At 36.2% G+C, this 21,223-nt stretch overlaps 1 protein-coding gene across 1 annotated transcript in view; it reads right to left on the bottom strand.

The window, feature by feature from the left end:
* Nucleotides 1-21,223, bottom strand: part of WDPCP (WD repeat containing planar cell polarity effector) — a gene marked incomplete at its 3' end in the record, with an annotated part of 364,337 nt that overhangs the window by 163,847 nt on the left and 179,267 nt on the right. The window lies entirely within an intron of this gene.

Genomic DNA, 21,223 nt, shown 5'->3' with positions numbered 1-21,223 from the left:
AAAATTAAGAATATAAAAAAATAAAAACATAAAAAAGATAGGGCCTGACAAAGGAGAGTTTCAGCACTACTGCTTAACCAAGGATATTCCCCTCAAGAGAATTGTTCAGTCAGGAGTCCTGAGCACAAGTGTGTCAACATATTCTGGTTCTAAGGACATTAAGACTTCACATAACATCTGAGTTGATGAAATACCAGTATCGATACTGGCCCCATAAAACATGCTGGGAGAAGGAGATGTATATAAAAAGGATTGAGAAATGTTTTTCAGAGTCACTTCATGGAAACTTCAACTGAGTTTGCCTCCAGTTTCTCCTGTCTTAGATAGCTTTATGTTGAGAATAGGAATGAAAACTTGTGATTAATAAATGTGTTCATGTTCAATTTTATCTGTGAAATATGGATAGAATTAATGATCTAGCTCAAAGTTCCTGATTTATTCTAGAACCATGAGTTTGTTAGGCGTCCCTGGTGCTTTACTAAAACTATAACTGATAGTTTTTGTGTAGGATGTCAATTTCAAAAGTAAAATAATTTAGATCTCAGTTTAAATATATATATATATTACTTTTAAGTCATAAAGCACTAAAATTTTATTTTCTTATAATAATTTTATTATTTTAGTATATTTGAAACCCAGCTAAAATTTCCATCAATTCTGTATTGTGTCAAATTAACCATTGGATTTGGGTATTTTCTACCCTTATATCTCTCTCTAAATAGAGATTATTTTCAAAGGTAAACTATTTCTGGTATAAAATAAGATATACAAAAAATTAAAGTTTCTTAGTGTATTTCATTAATCAATAAATACTGAATGGTAGTTGGAAGCCCCTGGAAAGAAAACTCTCTAATGTGGTTTCTTTCCTTTCATCCCCCATAAAAAAAAAGTATATAAATCTATATTAAATGAAACATTTGAAGTCATTTGGCTTAGGAATAGTCTAATTTTTATCATTTGAAGGAAAAAGTACATTTGGAAAGAAAGGGACTCATAAAAACTGTGATTGACTAGACGACCTGTGTGCCCTGTGGTTCCTCATTCACAATGGTACTTCTCTTTACTTAACAATAGCAGGGTTTTTGACTTTTCTTTTGTTGATGTGGTGTATCACATTGATTAATTTGCATAAGTTGATGTGGTATATCACACTGATTAATTTGCATAAGTTCTTGTGATCCTGGGATGAATCCAACTTAACAGTGGCATATGATCTTTTTAATGTATTACTAGATTCAGTATGCTAGTATTTTGTTAAGAATTTCTGCATCTATATTCAAGAAGATGAATTTTTTTTTTTGGTAGTGTCTTTGTCTGGTTTTGGTATCTGGGTGATGGTGGCTTCACAGAATGACTTTGGGAGTTTTCCCTCCTCTTCAATCTTTTAGAATAGTTTGAGAAGGATCAGTATAAATTCTTTGTATGTTTGGTACAATTCCCCAGTGAAGTCATCTTGTCCTGGACTTTTGTTTCCAGGCAGGTTTCTTTTAAAAAGAAAAAAGAAAAAAAAAAAAAAAACATTGTATTTCACTTCTACTGATTGGTCTGTTCAAATTATCTATTTCTTCTTGACTCAGTTTTGGTGGGCTGCATGATTCTAGAAACTTGTCCATTTATTCTAGGTTGTCCAATTTGTTGGCATATACCACCACAGTATTCGCTTATGTTTTTTTGTATTGCTCTGGTATTGGTTGTTATTTCTCCTTTCTTATTTTGTTTATTTGGGTCCTCCCCCTCTTCCTCTTAGGCAGCCTGGCCAGAGGTTTGTTGATTTTACCATTTTAAAAACCCAGCTCTTGGTTTTATTTTTTTTCCTACTGTTTTTTTTTAACCTCTATTTTATTAACAACTTCTCTGATCTTTATTATTTCCTTCCTTCTGCTGATTTTGGGCTTTGTTTGTTCTTTTTTTTTCTAATTCTATTAGGTGGTAGGTTAGGTTGTTTATTTGAGATTTTTCTTGTTTCTTGAGAAAGTCCTGTATTGCTATGAACTTCCCTCTTAGGAATGCTTTTGCTGAATCCTATAGATTTTGGATGGTTTTGTTTTCACTGTCATTTGTCTCAAGATATTTTTTAATTTCCTCTTCAATTTCATCACTCACCCATTGGTTTTTTAGTAGCATGTTGTTTAGTGCCCATATAATTGTTTTTTTTTTTTCCTTGTTTCTCTTCTTGTAATTGATATCTAGTTTCATGACACTGTGGTCATAAAAGGTACTTGAAATAATTTCTATACTCTTAAATTTTCTGAGGCTTGTTTTGTGTCCTAGTATGTAGTCTGTCCTAGAAAATGGTCTACATGATCATCTCAATAGATGCATTTGATAAAATGCATTTGAAAAAGTATTTGATAAAATCCAACATCCATTCAAGCTAAAAAAAAAATCTTATCAAAGTAGGCATAGAGGGAACATAACTTGACATAATAAAAGCTATTTAGGACAAACCCACAGCCAACATGATACTCAATGGCAAGAAGCTAAAAGCCTTTCCACTAAAATCTGAACAAGACGAGAATGCCCATTCTCACCATTTTATTCAACATAGTATTGGAAATCCTAGCCACAGCAATCAGACAAGGAAAAGAAATAAAAGGTATCAAAATTGGAAGGGAAGAGGTAAAATTATTATATGCAGTTGACATGATACTATATATAGAAAACCAAAAGGACTCCAACAAAAACTACTAGAACTGATAAATGAATTCAGAATGGTACCAGGATATAAGAATAACATATAGAAATATGTAGCTTACAATAAAATATCTTTACACTATGAAATGAAATGTTCTTTACACTAACAATGAAATATTAGAAAAGTAAAAAAATTTAAAAATCCCTTTCAAAATTGCATCAAAAAAATACTTAGAACAAACCTAACCAAGGAGGTGAAAGACTTATACATTATTGAGAACTATACAACATTGGTGAAGAAAATTGAAGCTAATTTAAAGAAATGAAAAGATACCCCCCATGCTCTTGGATTGGAAGAATTAATATTGTTAAATAGCCATACTACCAAAAGCAATCTACAGATTAAATGCAATACCTATCAAAATACCCATGACATTTTTCACAGAACTAGAACAAATAACCCTAAAATTATATGGAACAACAAAAGACCCAGAATTGCCAAAGCAATCCTGAGGTAAAAGAACAAAGTACGAAGCATAACCCTCCCAGGCTTCAGATAATACTACAAAGCTAGGGTAATCAAAACAGTGTGATATTGGCACAAAAACATACCTGGATCAAGGGAACACAACAGGGAGCCCAGAAATACATCCACACACCTATGGTCAATTAATCTTCAACACAAGAGGAAAGAATATACACTGGAGAAAAAAAAAACCAGTCTCTTCAGCAAGTTGTGTTGGGAAAGTTGGACAGCCACATGTAAATTAATAAAGTTAGAACACTCCCTCATACCACACACAAAACTAAACTCAAAATGGCTTAAAGATTTAAACATAAAACATGACATCATAAAGCTCCTGGAGGAGAACATAGGCAAAACATTCTCTGACATAAGTCATACCAGTGCTTACTTAGGTCAGTCTCCCAAGGCAACAGAAATAAAAGCAGAAATAAAAAAATGGGAATTTATAAGCTTTTGTACAGCAAAGGAAACCATAAACAAAATGAAAAGACAACCTATGGACTGGTAGAAAATATTTGCAAACAATGTGATGGACAAGGGCTTAGTTTCTAAAATATACAAACAACTCATACAACACAATAATAATACTACAACAACAACAAAAAACTCAACTTAATTGAAAAATGGGCAGAAGACCTAAAAAGACATTCCTCCAAAGAAGACATACAGACGGCCAATAGGCAAGTGAAAAGATGCTCAACATCACTAATTATTAGAGAAATGCAAATATAAGCTACAATGAGATATCACTTCACACCAGTCAGAATTGGCCATTGTTTAAAAGTCTACAAAGGGAGTGGACCAAGTCTTCCTCACTGGCATTCGGCCTCAATCAGGTGCCACCATGGAGAGAAACTTCTCCCAGTTAAAGCCAAAGCCCTGAGTCTGAGACAAGATGGTGGAGTAGGACTTGAGCTCACCTCCTCTCACAAAATCACAACTAAATGCTGAACAACCATCAACAAAAAAGATTGGAACCTACCAAAAAAGATATTCTACACCTAAAGACAAAGAAGAAGCCACAATGAGAAGGTAGGAGAGGTGCATTTGTGACATAATCAAATGCTAGACTCACCGGGTGGGCAACCCACAAACTGGAAAATAATTATATAACAAAGGTTCTCCCACTGGAGTGAGAGTTCTGAGCCACATGTCAGGCTCCCCAGCCTAGTCATCTGGCATTGAGAGGAGGAGCCCCCAGAGCACATGTCTTTGAAGGTCAGTGGGGCTTAAACGCAGGAGGTCCACAAGACTGGGGTAAACAGGGACTCCACTCTTGGGAAGTGTTCAGCAATACAGTCACCTCAGGAAACAAGAAATATCTCAAACAACCTAACCTTACACCTAAAACAACTAGAGTAAGAAAAACAAACAAAACCCGAAGTTAGTAGAAGGAAAGAATTCATAAAGATCAGAGCAGAAGTAAGTGAAATAGAGATGAAGAAGACAATAAAAAAGATCAATGAAACTAAAAGATGGTTCTTTGAAAAGATAAACAAAACTGATAAACTGTAGCCAGACTCATCATGAAAAAAAAGGGAGAGGGCTCAAATCAATAAAATCAGAAATGAAAAAGGAGATGTTATAACTGACACCACAGAAATACAAAGGATCATGAGAGACTACAATAAGCAACCATATGCCAATAAGATGGACAATCCGAAGAAACTGACAAATTGTTAGAAAGGTACAATCTCCCAAAACTGACCAAGGAAAAAACGGAAAATATGAACAGACCAGTCACAAGTACTGAAATTGAAACTGTGATTTAAAATCCTCCCACAAAGAAAAGTCCAGGACCAGAAGGCTTCACAGGTGAATTCTATCAAACATTTAGAGAAGAGTTAACCCCCATCTGTCTGAAATTCATCCAAAAAATTGCAGAGGAAGCAGCGCTCCCAAACTCATTCTATGAGGCCACTGTCACCCTGATAGTGAAACCAGAGAAAGATACCACAAAAAGAGAAAACTATGGCCAATATCATTGACAAACATAGGTGCAAAAATCCTCAACAAATTACTAGCAAACCTAATCCAGCAACACATTAAAAGGATCATACATCATGATCAAGTGGAATTTATCCCAGGGATGCAAGGATTCTTCAATATCTGCAATCAATCAGTGTGATACACCACATTAACAAATTGAAGAATAAAAATCATATGATCATCTCTATAGATGCAGAAAAAGCTTTTGACAAAATTCAACACCCATTTATGATTAAAAAAAAAAATACTCTCCAGAAAGTGGCCATATAGGGAACCTACCTCAACATGATAAAGGCCATAATAAAGGCCCACAGCTAACATCATTCTCAGTGGAGAAAAGCTGAAAGCATTTCCTCTAAGATTAGGAGCAAGACAAGGATGTCCACTCTCACCAGTTTTATTCAGTATAGTTTTGGAAATCCCAGCCACAGCTATAAGAGAGGAAAAAGAAATAAAAGGAATGCAAAATGGAAAAGAAGTAAAACTATTTGCAGATGACATAATACTACACATAGAAAATCCTACAGATGCTACCAGAAAACTACTAGAGCTCATCAATGAATTTGGTAAAGTTGCAGATATAAAATTAATACACAGAAATCTCATGCATTCAACAAAAGGTCAGAAAGAGAAATTAAGGAAGCAATCCCACTTACTATTGCAACAAAGAGAATAAAATACCTAAGAATAAACCTACCTGAGGAGGCAAAAGACCTGTACTCTGAAAACTGAAAGATGCTGATGAGAGAAATCAAAGATGACACAAACAGATAGATATACCATGTTCTTGGATTGAAAGAATCAATATTGTTAAAATGACCATGCTACCCAAGGCATCTACAGATTCAATGCAATCCCTATCAAATTGCCAATGGCATTTTTCACGTAACAGGAACAAAAAAATCTTAAAATTTAGATGAATACACAAAAGACCTGAATAGCCAAAGCAATCTTGAGAAAGAAAAACAGAGCTGGAGGAATCAGGCTCCCAGGCATCAGACTATACTAAAAAGCTACAGTAATCAAAACAGTTTGGTTCTGGCACAAAAAGAGTAATATATATCAATGGAATAGGATAGGAAGCTCAGAAATAAACCCACACACCTATGGTCACCTAATCTATGACAAAGGAGACAAGAATATACAATGGAGAAAAGACAGTCTCTTCAATAAGTGCTGCTGGGAAAACTGGACAGCTACATGTAAAAGAATAAAATTAGAATATTCTCCAACACCCACAGAAAAATAAACTCAAAATGGACTAAAGACCTAAATGTAACCCTAGACACTAGAAAACTCTTAGAGGAAAACATATGCAGAACACTCTTTGACATAAATCACAGCAAAATCTTTTTTGATCCACCTCCTCAGGTAATGAAAATAAAACAAAAACAAACAAATGGGACCTAATTAAACTTAAAAGCTTTCACATAGCAAAGGGAAACATAAAACAAAAAGACAACCCACAGAATGGGAGAAAATATTTGCAAATGAAGTGACCAACAAGGGATTAATCTCCAAAATATACAAACAGCTCATTCAGCTCAATATAAAAAAAAAAAAAACAAATAACCCAATCAAAAAATGAGCAGAAGATCTGAATAGACATTTCTCCAAAGAAGACATAAAGATAGCCTTTAAAAAGCACATGAAAAGATGCTCAACATTGCTAATTATTAGAGAAATGCAATTAAAACTATAATGAGGTATCACCTCATACCAGTCAGAATGGCCATCATCAGAAAGTCTACAAACAGGTAATGCTGGTGAGGGGGTGGAGAAAAGGGAACCCTCCTACACTGGTCACTGGAATGTAACTAGTATGGAGAACAGTATGGAGGTTCCTTAAAAAAAAAAACTAAGTATAGAACTACCATATGATCTAGTAGTCCCACTCCTGGGCATACATCTGGAGAAAACCATAATTTGAAAAGATACACGCATCCCAGTGGTCACTGCAGCACTATTTGCAATAGCCAAGACATGGAAGCAACTTAAATGTCCATCAACAGAGGAGTGGATAAAGAAGATACGGTACACATATACAGTGGAATATTACTCTGGTATAAAAACGAATTAAATGTCATTTGCAGCAACATTCATGGACCTAAAGATTATCATACTAAGTGTGGAAAGTCAGACATACATGTCATATGATAGCACTTATATGTGGAATCTAAAAACAAAATGATACAAATGAACTTATTTACTAAACAGAAACAGACTCACAGACTGAGAAAATAAACTTATGGTTACCAAATGGGAAATGTGTGGGGGGGGGGTGTGGATAAAGTAGGAGTTTGGGATTAACATATATAGACTACTACTATATATAAAATAGATAATAAACAACAACCTACTGGATAACACAGAGAATTCTACTCAGTATTCTGTAATAAACATTATTGGAAAAGAGTCTGAAAAAGAACGGATATATGTATATGTATAATGGAATCACTTTGCTGTACACCTGAAACTAACAGAATATTGTAAATCAACTATACTCCAATATGGGATAAAAATTAAATTTAAAAAGTCTACAAATAATAAATGCTGGAGAGTGTGTGAATGAGGAACCCTCCTTCACTGTTGGTGGTAATGTAAATTGGTGCAGCCACTATGGAGAACAGTGTGGAGGTTCCTCAAAAAACTAAAATAGAGCTACCATATGATTCTGTAATCCCACTCCAAGGCCATATACCCAGATAAAACTCTAATATAAAAAGATACATGCACCTCAATGTTCATAGCAGCACTTTTTATAATAGCCAAGACACAGAAGCAACCTAAATGTCCATCAACAGATTAATGGATAAAGGAGATGTGGTATATATATGCAATGGAATATTACTCAGCCCTAAGAAAGAATGAAATAATGCCATCTGCAGCAACATGGATGAACCTTGAGATTGTCATACTAAGTGCAGTCAGACAAGAAAGAAAAATATCATATGATATCACTTATATGTGGAATCTAAAATATGATTCAAATGAACTTATTTACCGAACAGAAACAGACTCACACAGGTAGAAAACAAACTTATGGTTACCAAAGGGGGAAGGTGGTGGAGGAGGAATAAATTAGGAGTTTGAGATCAGTAAATACAAACTACCACGTATAAAATAGATAAACAGAAAGGTCCTATTTGAACTGTATTCAATATATTGTAATGAACTACAATGGGAAGAATATGAAAAAGTATATATATTTATATATATGAAGTATATATATATAAATATATATAAAACTGAATCACTTTGCTGTACACTAGAAACTAATACAAGATTGTAAATCAACTATATGTCAACTAAAAAAAAATAACAACAATACCAGGGTCACTCCGTTAAAGTTGTAAGTCTCCCAGATTACAATCAGAAAATAGACTAGATCCCAACCATTATTTTCCAAAAGGCCGAAACTGGGGAATTTATGGGGTAAAGAATTCCCTCCCCTTAACATTGTGTACTTCTTTTTTGCACATGCTCCTTCTCTAACACCTGTAACTGAGCCACCCACTCATCAAGTTCTGGTAGGTGTGGGTTTAAGGCTTACACTGTGAGTAGATGAGTGCTACTCTGCATCTCTGCATCTGGGGGTCTAAGCCTCTTTTTCTGCAGAGAACAGTATAGAGTATGTCGAAGAGGAGAGCTGTGGTGGAATAGGTACAGCTCTGCCTGCCTGTTACGTTTGGGCCCTAAATTGGACTCTTGCTTTTTGGATTTATGTAAGGCTTTGGAAGTCTGCTGGCAATTCACAGGCATTTCTGAGACACAATAAAGCTAGTTATAAGCTTCTATCATACTCTTTTTACCTACAAAAACGCAAATAGACATTTTGTATATATTTTTTAAAATTTATTTATTTGTTTATTGGCTGCATTGGGTCTTCGTTGCTGCACACGGGCTTTCTCTAGTTGCAGCAAGCGGGGGCTACTCTTCATTGCGGTGCAGGGGTTCACATTGTGGTGCAGGGGTTCACATTGTGGTGGCTTCTCTTGTTTTGGATCATGGGCTCTACACACGTGGGCTTCAGTAGTTGCTGCACAGGGGCTCAATAGCTGTGGCTCACGGGCTCTAGAGTGCAAGCTCAACAGTTGCGGCGCACGGGCTTATTTGTTCCGCGGCACGTAGGATCTTCCCAGAGAAGGGCTTGAACCCATGTCCCTTGCATTGGCAGATGGATTCTTAACCACTGAGCCTCCTAGGAAGTCCCATTTTGTATATTTTAGACCTTTCCTTCCTCTCCTGCTTTCTAGCCCAATATTTGGTTACACAATAAAATACTGTTTTGAAACAATGAAAAATGCTAAACATTTTTGTCTATTTAAAGAGATGTTGGAATAGTGTTAAATATTTAACACTTTCATGTCCTTCCTATTTCTTACCTTAAAGATGAAAACAATATAATCTCCTCTCTCAACCTATTTTATGAAATTATGTGATGTTAATATATGGCAATAAATGTGCTTCAGAAATTAATAAGAAGCCATTTTCAATGTTTAGTGCTGATACCTTTTAACAATATTATAACTTGACAGCAGACATCATACAAACTGAGCAGATGTTTGATTTATCATGAGATGAGTAAATCTGGGAATCATATAAAGTTGTACTCAAAAGTACAGCAGCTAAAAGCTTGAACACCATTCAATATTCTGATTTAACCTGACTTACTAGCAAAAGGAGAGGAGCCTCGAAGCAGTGTCTCCTACAGCAGAAAGCACATGACCTCTGCTATGTTCTGAATGCCTGTGCCCCGGCAAATTTCTGTGTTGAAAACCTAATTCCCAGCGTGATGGTATCAGGACCATTAGGTGGGCCCTTTGGATGGTAATTAGGTCACAAGAGCAGAGCCCTCATGAACGGAATTAATGCCCTCATAAAAAGAGGCCTATGACAGATCCTTCACCTCTTCCATCATGTGAGGATACAGTGAGAAGGTGCTGGCTGTCATCCAGGAAGAGGGTCATCACCAGAATATGACCATTCTAGTGCCTCAATGTTAAACTTCCAGAATTATGAGAAATAAATTTCTGTTATTTATAAGCCACCCAGTCTGTGGTATTTTGTTACAGAAGCCCAAGTGCACTAAGACAATCTGTGTGCCAGACCCTTTTCCTTACGTCTGGTAAGACCAGGGACACACATACAGGGATCACAATCTCCAGCTTGAGGGCACTAGCTCTGTACCTCAGAAGCTTGTGTTCATTTCTTACAAATAAGGTAAATCTGACATGAATTTACTGACTCTTGCTATGTCCTATTGGTATATAATGATAGCTATACTAAAGAAAAACTAGTAATGCACTAGTTCTTTTAAATAAAAATTTGCAAAGTACTTTTTAAAAATCATGGTTGTATTTGCATTCATTTTCTATTTCAGTTCTGCTCCTATTTCCCATGATTTTTAAAATTAGCAATCACAATTTTTATTTGTAGAATACCTTACAGATGTAAAAGTGTTTTCTAATAATTGCTTTATTGGATACAACATTCCCAAGAAATAGGAGAGGCAGGTGATCAGATTTTCCATTTCACAGATAAAGAACTTGTCACCTATTTCTTAAGTCTTTAGTAGAACTGGGATGACTCCAATTCTCTTTCAACTCCACCAATTAGATGCTTAGATACAATTCACAAGAAGTCAAATTCTTCTGTTTTGCAGGTTACAACTCATTTTAAAAATCCCTCAGTCTTCTATATGGTCTACCTTAGTCTCCACTTTCCATTAGTCTTGGAGACACTTGCTGGCCCCTCAGAAAAGCCCTGTTCCTAGGATGTACTTAGCTTTGACACACCTCATCTTTCTCCTTGGAGCCATTATATCTCTAACTTATCCTCTTTCTTCATTCTTCCTATTATCTCTATCTGTATCTCTTCTTTACTGCCCCTGTTTTCTCTATATATACCCTGTCTCCCTCCCTCTCTCCTCCCCTCCCTTTTTTCTCCACTCTCCCTCTTATGTTTATATCTCAATACTATTACCCCAATGTTTGGATCTTAGCATAATCCAACCACATAATTGTGGAACATGCATCTGCATTTAAGCATCCACAATGTCAGCAAATGATCCTGCACTATTTCTCCGATGCTTACAAAACATGAACTTACATACCCAAAGCATATCTATTAACTTTTTAAAAGTATATTTTCAAACAATCTAATTAGAAAATAGACAAAGGACATGAAAAGATATTTCACCAGAGGATATACAAATGGGAAATAAACAAATGAAAAGATCCTCAAAATCATTAGCCATTAGGAAAATGCAAATAAAACCCACAATGAAATATCACTACACATCTAAAATAAAGAACTGTGACAATGTTGGCAAGGATGATGAGAAACTAGATTTTTGACACATTGCTAGCAGGAATGCAAAATGACATAGCCACTCTAAAAACAGTATGGCAGCTTCCTGTAGAACTAAACACACCACCTAGCATATGACTTAGCAAGTACTCCTGGGCATTTATCACAGAAAAGTGAAAATTCACATCTACACAAAAACCTGTATATGAATGTTCATAGAAGCTTTATTTGTAATAGTCCCAACCAGAAATAACTGAAATGTCTGCAATAGGTAAATTCCATAATTTTTAAAATTGTACTTTACAGAATAACATTTCTTAGGAGAGTCAGATTGACAGCCTTATATACATCTGTTAAAAAACAGAATCCATTTAAACATTTCTAAAAAAATTTTCCCCCAAATAATGCACAACAAACCAAACTTCAGCTCTTCACTAAAGGCCAAATAATACAAGTCTGTGTCTTGGTGACTGGTTGTTGAAGAAATTTAAGCACTTGATATCATATGGTTAGATGACATTAGTGAACATTTTTCTATCCAACAAAAGCCAATCAAGAACAGTACTTTTACTCCCTTGCCCAAACCCTTATTGATGTTTTAAATTTTCTAAATTCTTTCCATATTTTCAACAGGAAATATTATTAAATTCTACAATGCCTTATGCCAGACATACAGATTTGGGTTTTTGTCTTTTATTCTTTTAATTATGAACTTAATACACAAAAATCTTCTCCTTCTCAAAACTCAAGCAATGCAGATGAAGCAAAAACCCCCTCAGAACCACCTCCAAGTCCCAAGCCAAGGTACAAGCAGAGGTGAAGACTTTTATTATTAGGGATTATGTCTTTTCATACCTTTTACTGTTCCTTACTCTATATGTTAAATGTCAAAAAAAATGGTTTAAAAACAGTTTTAATAGAGGTTTCCCTTAGACATCTATATCCAGTGAGTAACCTCCCATATTCTTTCCTCTCAAGGAAAACCTTTATGTTTTACTAACCTCTTACTCTTTAGCTGCTTCTCAATTGTCTGTGTTTATCTCTGTGTACAAACCCAGTAAAGCATTCTCAGCAAAGTGCTTCAGGCTGAAAACAGATGTTAATTAAAAATGTTGATACAACCCATGGCACCTGTTGTTTCACACTTCTTTTGCTCAAGCCCAAGTCTGCCAAATCCCATTCTTTATTTTAGTAATTATCTGCAGCCTTTCTTCCATTCCAGCTGTAGGCCATTCACGGTACTGATCATTTAAACTTAACAGGAAAGCCATGTTTTACTCGGCAAACCTATCAGGATGACTACACACAGTCAGCTCAGAGAATCCAACGTCACAGCTCGGATTAAGAATGAACTACATTCTACTGTTAAATGTCAACTGTATAGATGTGATATCTCAACAATTTTGACTCTGGGAAGAGGAACTTAGTAAATCAATTAAAAGTATATCCCCTTCCATCTGTCTTGCAGATCTCAGGAGAGTGTTTCATAGTAGGACAAGATGGAAGAAAGGAAGGGGATATATGTAGCACTGAGCAAGACCACATGTAGTCAGAAAAGGTAAAAGGTCTTGAGGAGTAACTATAGGTAAGTAACTGAAAAAGAAATAAACTATATTAAAGTGATGGGGGGGGAGTCAAGATGGCAGAATAAAAGGTAGACTTCGTAACTCCTCACAAGTACATCAAGAATTCATCTACAGAGACGAATCAAGATGGCAGAGTAGGAGGACGTGCGCTCACTCCCTCTTGCAAGAGCACCGGAATTACAACTAAATGCTGAACAATCATGGAGAGAAAGACACTGGATCTCACCAAAAAAAACACCCCACATCCAGAGACAAAGGAGAAGCCGCAATGAGATGGTAGGAGGGGCGCAATCGCATTAAAATCAAATCCCATAAATGCTGGCTGGGTGACTCACAAGCTGGAGAACAGTTATACTGCAGAAGTCCTGAGGGTTCTGGGCCCCACGTCAGGCTTCCTAACCTGGGGGTCCAGCAACAGGAGGAGGAATCCCCAGAGAATCAGACTTTGAAAGCCAGCGGGATTTGATTGCAGGACCTCCAAAGGACTGGGGGAAACAGACACTCCATTCTTGGAGGGCACACAAAAAAGTGTGCTCACCAGGACCCAGGGGGAAGGAGCAGTGACCCCATAGGAGACTGAACCAGACCTACCTGCTGGTGTTGGAGGGCTGCCTGCAGAGGTGGGGGACAGCTGTGGCTCACTGAGGAGATGGAGGCACTGGCGGCAGGGGTTCTGAGAAGTGCTCCTTGACATGAGCCCTCCCAGAGTCCACCATTAGCCCCACCAAAGAGCCTGTAAGCTCCAGTGCTGTGTGGCCTCAGGCCAAACGACCACAAGGGTGGGAACACAGCCCCACCCATTGGCAGACAAGCAGATTAAAGTGTCACTGAGCTCCACCCACCAAATCCAATTAAAGTTTTACTGAGCTCCGCCCACCCAGCCCAACCCACCATCCGTCCCTCCCATCAGGAAGCACCCATGAGCCTCCTAGACAGCTTCCTCCACAAGAGGGCAGACAGCAGTATCAAGCAGTATCAGCAGTATTGCATCTTGTGGAACTGAAAATCACAGCCACAGAAAGACACAGAAAATGAAAAGACAGAAGACTTTATACCAGATGAAGGGACAAGATAAAACACCAGAAAAACAACTAAATGAAGAGGGGATAGGCACTCTTCTGGAAAAAGAATTCAGAATAATGATGGTAAAGATGATCCAGGATGATGAAAAAAGACGATGCAAAGATCGAAAAGTTGCAAGAAAAGTCTGCCAAAGACCTAGAAGAACTACAGAACAAACAGAGATATGCAACACAGTAACTGAAATGAAAAATACACTAGAAGGAATCAATAGCAGATTAACTGAGGCAGAAGGGCGAATAAGTGAGCTGGAAGACAGAATGGTGATACTCACTGATGCAGAAGAGAATAAAGAAAAAAAGAATGAAAAGAACTGAAGACAGCTTGAGAGACCTCTGGAACAACACTAAACACACCAACATTCACAATATAGGGGTCCCAGAAGGAGAAGAGAGAGAGAAAGGACCCAAGAAAATACTGGAAGAGATTATAGTTGAAAACTTCCCTAACAGGGGAAAGGAAACAGCTACCCAAGTGCAGGAAGTGCAGAGTCCCAGGCAGGATAAACCCATGGAGAAACAAGCCAAGACATATAGTAGTCAAGCTGACAAAAATTAAAGACAGAGAAAAGTTATTTAAAGCGACTAGGGAAAAACGACAAATAACATACACGGGAACTCCCATAAGGGTAACAGCTGATTTCTCAGCAGAAATTCTGCAAGCCAGAAAGGAGTGGCATGATATATTTCAAGTGATGAAAGGGAAGAACCTACAACCAAGAATACTCTACCCAGCAAGGATCTCATTCAGATTCCATGGAGAAATCAAAAGCTTTACAGACAAGCAACAGCTAAGAGAATTCAGCACCACCAAACCAGCCCTACAACAAATGCTCAAGGAACTTCTCTAAGCAGGAAACTTAAGAGAAGAAAAGGAGCTACAAAAAGAGAAACAAACAATTAAGGAAATGGTAATAGGGACATACATATCGATAATTACCTTGAATGTAAGTGGACTAAATGCACCAACCAAAAGACAAAGACTGGCTGAATGGATACAAAAACGAGACCCACATATATGCTGTCACCAAGAGACCCACTTCAGACCTAGGGACACATACAGACGGAAAGTGAGGGGATGGAAAAAGATATTCCATGCAAATGGAAATCAAAAGAAAGCTGGAGTAGCAATACTCATATCAGATAAAATAGACTTTAAAATAAAAAATGTGACAAGAGACAAGAAAGGACACTACATAAAGATTGAGGGATCAATCCAAGAAGAAGAGATAACAATTATAAATACATATGCACCCAATATAGGAGCACCTCAATACATAAGGCAAATGCTAACAACTATGAAAGAGGAAATCAACAGGAACACAATCATAGTGGGGGAATTTAACACCCCACTTACACCAATGGACAGATCATCCACAGAAAATTAATAAGGAAACACAAGCTTTAAATGACACAATAAGTCAGCTTGATTTAATAGATATCTATAGGACATTACATGCAAAAACAGCAGATTACACATTCTTCTCAAGTGCACATGAGAGATTCTCCAGGATAGATCACATTTGGGGTCATAAATCAAGCCTTGGTAAATTCAAGAAAATTGAAATCGAATCAAGCATCTTTTCTGACCACAACACTATGAGATTAGAAATCAATTACAGGAAAAAAACTGTAAAAAACACAAACACATGGAGGCTAAACAATATGCTACTAAATAACCAAGAGATCACTAAAGAAATCAAAGAGGAAATCAAAAATTTCCTACAGACAAATGACAATGGAAACACAACAATCCAATACTTATGGGATGCAGCGAAGGCAGTTCTAAGAGGGAAGGTGAGAGCGATACAATCCTACCTCAAGAAACAAGAAAAATCCCAAATAAACAATCTAACCTTACACCTAAAGAAACAAGAGAAAGAAGAAGAAACAAAACCCAAAGTTAGTAGATGGAGAGAAATCATAAAGATCAGAGCAGAAATAAATGAAATAAAAACAAAGAAAACAGTAGCAGAAATCAATAAAACTAAAAGCTGGTTCTTTGAGAAGATAAATAAAATCGATAAAGCTCTAGCAAGACTCAAGAAAAAGAGGGAAAGGACTCAAGTCAATAAAATTAGAAATGAAAGAGGAGAAGTTACAATGGACACCACAGAAATAAAAAGCACCATAAGAGATTACTACAAGCAACTTTATGCCAATTAAATGGGCAACCTGGATGAAATGGACAGATTCTTAGAAAGGTATAACCTTCCAAGACTGAATCAGGAAGACATAGAAAATATGAACAGACCAATCACAAGTAATGAAATTGAAACTGATTAAAAATCTGCCAACAAACAAAAGTCCAGGACCAGATGGATTCAGAGGTGAATTTTATCAAACATTTAGAGAAAAGCTAACACCCATCCTTTTCAAACTCTTCCAAAACATTGCAGAGGAAGGAACACTCCCAAACTCATTTTAGGAAGCCATCATCACCCTGATACCAAAACCAGACAAAGATACTACACAAAAAGAAAACTACAGACCAATATCACTGATGAATTTAGATGCAAAAATCCTCAACAAAATACTAGCCAACAGAATCCAACAACACATTAAAAGGATCATACACCATGATCAAGTGGGGTTTATCCCTGGAATGCAAGGATTCTTCTATATATGCAAATCAATCAATGTGATACACCATATTAACAAACTGAAGGATAAAAACCACATGATCATCTCAAGAGATGCAGAAAAAGCTTTTGACAAAATTCAACACCCATTTATGATAAAAACTCTCCAGAAGGTGGGCACAGAGGGAACCTACCTCAACATAATAAAGGCCATATATGACAAACCCACAGCAAACATCTTTCTCAGTGGTGAAAGACCGAAAGCATTTCCTCTAAGATCAGGGACAAGACAAAGGTGTCCACTCTCACAACTATTATTCAACACAGTTTTGAAAGTCCTAGCAACAGCAGTCAGAGAAGATAATGAAATAAAATTATTACAAATTGGAAATGGGGAAGTAAAACTGTCACTGTTTGCAGATGACATGATACTATACATAGAAAAACCTAAAGCAGCCACCAGAAAACTACTAGAACTAATCAAAGAATTTAGTAAAGTTGCAGGATACAAAATTAATACCCAGAAATCTCTTGCATTCCTATACACTAACAACAAAAGATCAGAAAGAGAACTTAAGGAAACAATCCCATTTACCATTTCAACAAAAAGAATAAAATACATAGTAATAAACCTACCTAAGGAGACAAAAGACTCAGAAAACTATAACATACTGGTGAAAGAAATCAAAGATGACACAAACAAATGGAGAGATATACCATGCTTCTGGATTGGAAGAATCAACATTGTGAAAATGACTATACTACCCAAAGCAATCTACAGGTTCATTGCAATCCCGATCAAATTACCAATGGCATTCTTCACATAACTAGAAAAACAAATTTTACAATTTGTATGGAAACACAAAAGACCCTGAATATTCAAAGCAATCTTGGGAAAGAAAAACAGAGCTGGAGGAGTCAGGCTCCCTGACTTCAGATTATACCACATAGCTACAGTAATCAAGACAATATGGTACTGGTACAAAAACAGAAGAATAGATCAATGGAACAGGATAGAAAGCCCAGCGATAAACCCATACACCTATGGTCAACTAATCTATGACAAAGGAGGCAAGGATATCCAATGGGGAAAAAGACAGCCTCTTTGGTAAGTGGTGCTGGGAAAACTGGACACCTACAAGTAGAAGAATGAAATCAGAACATTCCCTCATACCATACACAAAATAAACTCCCAATGGATTAAAGGTGTAAATAGAAGGCCAGAGACTATAAAACTCTTAGAGGAAAACTTAGAAAGAAAACTCTTTGATATAAATCTCAGCAAGATCTTTTTTGACCCACCTCCTAGAGTAATGAAAATAAAAGCAAAAATAAACAAATGGTACCTAATTAAAATTAAAAGCTTTTGCACAGCAAAAAAGACCATAAAGAAGACAAAAAAGGCAACCCTCAGAATGGGAGAAAATGTTTGCAAAGGAAGCAACTGACAAAGGATTAATCTCCAAAATATATATGCAGCTCATGCAGCTCAATATAAAAAAAGAAAACAACTCAAATCAAAAAATGGGAAGAAGACCTAAATACATATTTCTCCAAAGGAGATGTACAGATGGCCAAGAGGCACGTGAAAAGCTGCTCAACATCGTGAATTATTAGAGAAATGCCAATCAAAACTACAATCAAAACTATACTTCACACTGGTCAGAATGGCCATCATCAAAAAATCTACAAACAATAAATGCTGGAGAGGGTGTGGAGAAAAGGGGACCCTCTTGCACTGTTGGTGGGAATGTAAATTGATACAGCCACTATGGAGAACAGTGTGGAGGTCCTTTACAAAACTAAAAATAGAACTACCATATAACCCAGCAATCCCATCAGTGGGCATATACCCAAAGAAAACCATAATTCAAAAGGACACATCCACCTTAGTGTTCATTGCAGCACTATTTACAATAGCCAGGTCATGGAAGCCATCTAAATGTCCATCAACAGATGAATGGATGAAGATGTAGTACATATATACAATGGAATATTACTCAGCCATAAAAAGGAACGAAACTGAGGCATTTGTAGAGATGTGGATGGACCTAGAGAGCGTCATACAGAGTGAAGTAAGTCAGAAAGAGAAAAACAAATATCATATATTAATGCATATATGCGGAATCTAGAAAAATGGTGCAGATCAACCAGTTTGCAAGGCAGAAATAGAGATATAGATGTAGAGAACAAACATATGGACACCAAGGGGGAAAAGTGAGGGGTGGGGTTGGGGTGGGATGAATTGGGAGATTGGGATCATCATATATACATTACTAATAAGAAAAAAATGTCAAATTGTACACTTTAAATATGCAGTTTATTGTATGTCAATTATATCTCAATAAATGTTCTTTAAAAAAAAAAAAACTAAAAATAGAACTACCATATAGCCCAGCAATCCCACTACTGGGCATATACCCAAAGAAAACCATAATTCAAAAAGACACATGCAACCCACTGTTCACTGTGGCACTATTTACAGTAGCCAGTTCATGGAAGCAACCTTAATGTCCATCAACAGATGAATGGATAAAAAAGATGTGGAATATATATACAATGGAATATTACTCAGCCATAAAAAGGAACAAAATTGGGTCTTTTGTAGAGACGTGGTTGGACCTAGAGAGTGTCCTACAGGGTGAAGTAAGTCAGAAAGAGAAAAATAAATATTGTATATTAACACATGTATGTGGAATCTAGAAAAATGGTAATAGATGACCTTAATTGCCAAGTAGAAATAGAGACACAGATGTAGAGAACAATTGTATGGATACCAAGGAGAAAATGGGTGGGGTGGAAGGAACTGGGAGATTTGGATTGACACATATATATATATTATTGACACCATGTATAAAATTGACAACTGATGGGAACATATTGTATAGCACAGGGAACTCTACTTAATGCACTGTAGTGTCCTAAGTGGAGGGGATATATGTATATGTGTGGCTTATTCATTTCTCTGTGCAGTAGATGCTAACACAATATTGTAAAGCAACTATATTCCAATAAAAATTAATTTAAAAAATAATAAAGTAAGAAGATGGGGAAGGAGAATATGTTCAGATATACACAGTGGCTCATATAAAGTAATAAAGACTAAAAAGTATAATACATGGCCAAAATAGCTAAGTGAGATAATACACGTATAAACTGGAGTATCCTGAAATTGATCACTGACCACTGACCCTAAATTATACTAAGCATGGGATTACAGCCTCAGCATACACAACAAGATAGAGGTCTGAGTTCTGTTCTATACTCCTAGCATAGTGGGTGGCACAAAGTAAATAAATATCTGTTGATTGAATGAATAGTGTTTTCAAAAATAATGAAAAATTTGGAGAAGACTGTGCCTACACTGTTCTTGAAGGTGAAAGACTGAATATTCTCCCTTAACACTGTGAACAAGAAAAGGATGTCCAATATAACCACTCTTTTTCAACAAAGTGCTAGAAGTTCTAGCCAGTACAATAAGAGAAGAAATGGAAATGAAAGGAAATTTGCAAAAAATAAATCTCCTAAAATCAATAATTGAATTAATCAAGGCCACAGGATCAATTAGCATACAAATATGAACTGTATTCCTATACAATAACAATGAACACATGGACACAAATTAAAAATTCAATACCACTTACTATTAGTCAAAAAGGATACTTAGACATAAATCTAACAGAAACTTGTACAGGATTTGTATGCTGAAAACTACAAAATGCTGGTGAAAAAATCAAATATCTAAATAAATGGAGAGACATACCATGTTTGTGGATTGGATATTCAATACAGCAAAGGTGCCAGTTCTGCCCAAGTTGATATAAACAAGTTGAGCACAATTCTTATCAAAATCAAAGCAAGATTTCTTTTAGATTTAGACAAGATCATTCTACAATTTATATTGAAAGATAAAGGAATTAGAATAGCAGAAAAACAATGAGAAGACTCAGTCTACCTGATTTTAAGACTCACATAGCTGCAGTAATAAAACTGTACAGTATTGACAAAAGGAGAGACACAAAGATCAATGGGATAAAATAGATAAACCAGATAGGCCCAAGTGATTTCTGACGAAGGTACAAAAGCAATGCAATGGAGGACGGATAACCTTTTCAATAAATGGTGTAGAAACAACTGGATATCGTAGAAAAAAGAAGAACCTTAACCCAAATCTCTCACTTTTTTTAAAATTTTATTTATTTATTTATTATTTTTTGGGGGGTACACCAAGTTCAATCAACTGTTTTTATACACATATCCCCGTATTCCCTCCCTTCCTTGACTCCCCCAAATCTCTCACTTTTGCAAAAATGAATTCAAAATGGATTATGGTCTTATAAATGTAAAATATGAAACTGTAAAATTTTTAGAAGAAAAACATATGAGAAAGTCTTTGGTATACAGAGCTAGTCAAAGACTTAGATTTGACAATTTCTAAAGCAGTATCAATAAAAGGAAAAATTGATCTACTGGATGTCATCACAATTCATCATTTGCACTCTGCCAAACACCCTG

This window comes from Hippopotamus amphibius, chromosome 7 (genome assembly GCF_030028045.1).
Source record: "Hippopotamus amphibius kiboko isolate mHipAmp2 chromosome 7, mHipAmp2.hap2, whole genome shotgun sequence".
Lineage (NCBI taxonomy): Eukaryota > Metazoa > Chordata > Mammalia > Artiodactyla > Hippopotamidae > Hippopotamus > Hippopotamus amphibius.
The sequence above is the reverse complement of the archived record's forward strand: the minus strand, read 5'-3'. Positions and strand labels throughout refer to the sequence as shown.